Consider the following 3118-nt stretch of genomic DNA (forward strand, 5'->3'; position numbering starts at 1 on the left):
GTGTGCAATGTAAACAGTAGTGTGCAATGTAAACAGTAGTGTGCAATATAAACAGTAGTGTGAATATAAACAGTAGTATGAAGTCTACAAAAGAAAGCAAGGAGACCATCTCACATTTGTGGGACCAGAGCAGAATATTAACTTTACCTGTTTAGTCACCGTGATGACATCATTTCTGCCTTATTATAGATAAAAGCAAACATTTTTGTTGGACAAGACCTGCTCTGTTTAAAATTGTTTGAAGCCGTGGTTTAACACAAAGTACTTTGTTTTTTCTGTATGCATGTCTTTTAGGGGTTGAACGAGTATATAATTTTTAAACTCGACATTAACGTAATAAAACACGAGTAGAACTCGAGTATTTGATGACGTCATAGATCTCAAGATACAAAAATAAATAAATGAATAAAACCGCAAAAAAAGGTAATTATTTACAAGAAAAAAAGACCAACAAAACATTGGGAGCGTATATTATGCTCCTACCATTTATCATACTGCAAATAAGTCACAGGAAAAACTAAACTATTAATTATTATTATTAAACTGCAAACGTGAAGAAACGTGCAGCACGTCAAAAACGAAACTTAACCGAAACTGGTTCTGGTGGATTGGACCCGGTGTTACACCGTACTCTGTGACCTGCAACAGTGCAACACCGCCCCCTACGGTCATACGGTGGTCACATAATATGACGTCACTACAGATACTCAACGTTACATTTTTAACCTCGATAGATGTCCTAGCAATCGATGTGTAGATTACTCGAGTACTCTGTTAATGCCCTAATATCTTTAGCATACCTTAAACCAGGGGTGCCCAAACTTTTCAGCATGCGAGCTACTTTTAAAATGACCAAGTCCAAGTGATCTACCTACTATAAAAATACAAAACATATACTTATTTATAAACATAGTATGTAAAAACAAGTATGTTGTTTATGTTTTACGTTCTTGTTTTTAGTATTTTAGCATGTTTTATACGGCACCTTGATTTAATGGTTTATAACTTTTATTTTAATTGCATTTACTGTAGTTTATTGTTGTCTGTACTTTACATGTTGACTGTACTTTACATGTTGACTGTACTTTACATGTTGTCTGTACTTTATATGTTGTCTGTACTTTATATGTTGTCTGTACTTTACATGTTGCCTGTACTTTATGTAGTGAGGTAGGGTTAGGTTAGCTTCAGTTAGCTTAGGAGCTCCACTACAATCAATATTTAATAACGGGTTCTCTCTTTTTCGAGCTACTTGACAGATATGTGACAGAGGTACTGTGTTGGAGATGGTCTAATCAGTGACATGAGACGTTAATTTTCTTTGACCCATCAAAATGAATGTGGTCATTTATTAACAGAATCAAAATTTAACATCAAAACATTGTACACTTGATTATTCTGATCGGCTCTGATTAATAAAACTTGGCACGTTTTACTTAATAAAAACAACAGACATTTCCTTAGATCTTAAATTAATGTCTGCAGACTTTTAGTTTACCTTTTACTGGCAAGATAGAAGAGTTTTAAAGATGGGGAATGAAGGAGTTTGAATGGAGAAAAAAGATGGATGAGGATGTATGTCTGTAAACCAGAACAACACGCTCCTTTCAAGCGCAGTTCGCCCGCAGTACACTGGTAGTGAAGCTCGTGACGACTCTTTACCTTGGCAAAGGATGAATCAGCTGCGGTCAAGAGGTCCCTGGCACGCTACCTTTCAGCGTCTCCTCAGGGCGGCTGCGACTTGGCAGAAGTCGTGAGATAATCCGTTCCACAGAACAAACCTCCTCAGAAGTTATAGGGCACTCGCCGGGTGGTACTCACACGAGCTGTGAGTCCGACAGAGGTTCCACTCAGATGTGGAAGGCTCCATAATCCCGACTAGACTCGGAAGAACTCCCAACTAACTCCAGCACTTCAGAACTTTCGGAACCTCTGTTCTGAACTTTTGGAACTTCTGTTCTCTCTGGAACTTCTGTTCTCTCGGAATTTCTGTTCTCTCGGAACTTCTGTTCTCTCGGAACTTCTGTTCTCTCTGGAACTTCTGTTCTCTCGGAACTTCTGTTCTGAACTTTTGGAACTTCTGTTCTCTCTGGAACTTCTGTTCTCTCGGAACTTCTGTTCTGTCTGGAACTACGAAGTGCCGACTTTTAAAGAGTTCTGCTTCCGGTCACTTTTGGGAAGTCCTGATTGGTTGAAAGAACCAATAGGGGTGTGGTTTTAGTGACGTCAGAGGGTTATTACAAGTCAAAAAAACAGCGGAGATGTTTAGGAACAGACAGAGAAATGTTTTGGAGAAACGACAGACTTACAGGTGCTAGTTTTTCTTGTTTCTGTCTGAGAGGTTTAAAAACATGACAGTACGTTCCAATAACTTGCTTCGGACTGTCTCCGACTTTTGACCGACATCACACCTTTCTCATTTCAGACAGAAGATCAAAAAATGCATAATTACTTTGTAACATAGACATTTAACTTGATTTCTACTTTGAATGAGGATTAAAAATCATTAATACTGTTTCACAGTTGATTTAAAATGAGTGGTTCACTTCAACATTTAAAATGATATGAACTAAACACACTTTTGATTATCAAGATATTGTAAAATAGTAATGATAATATAAAAAAGAGAGTGTTCTTTCAATTGATTAGTTCAGGGTACAATTAGAAAGTCTCTGGATGAGCTAATTTGTATTTCTGGATTCAAATCAATGAAATAACAGTTCCTGTCCCATGAAGGTCTTCAGAGGCAGGTTTTGACCGGAGGCTTAGTTCACTACAGTTACATGTTGTCTGTACTTTACATTGGGTCTGTACTTTATATGGTGTCTGTACTTTATATGGTGTCTGTACTTTACATGTTGCCTGTACTTTACATGTTGTCTGTACTTTACATTGGGTCTGTACTTTATATGGTGTCTGTACTTTACATGTTGTCTGTACTTTACATGTTGTCTGTACTTTACGTGTTGTCTGTACTTTACATGTTGTCTGTACTTTACATTGGGTCTGTACTTTATATGGTGTCTGTACTTTACATGGTGCCTGTACTTTACATGGTGTCTGTACTTTATATGTTGTCTGTACTTTATATGGTGTCTGTACTTTACATGTTCTCTGT

This window comes from Nematolebias whitei, chromosome 4 (genome assembly GCF_014905685.2).
Source record: "Nematolebias whitei isolate Nwh7 chromosome 4, NemWhi1, whole genome shotgun sequence".
NCBI lineage: Eukaryota > Metazoa > Chordata > Actinopteri > Cyprinodontiformes > Rivulidae > Nematolebias > Nematolebias whitei.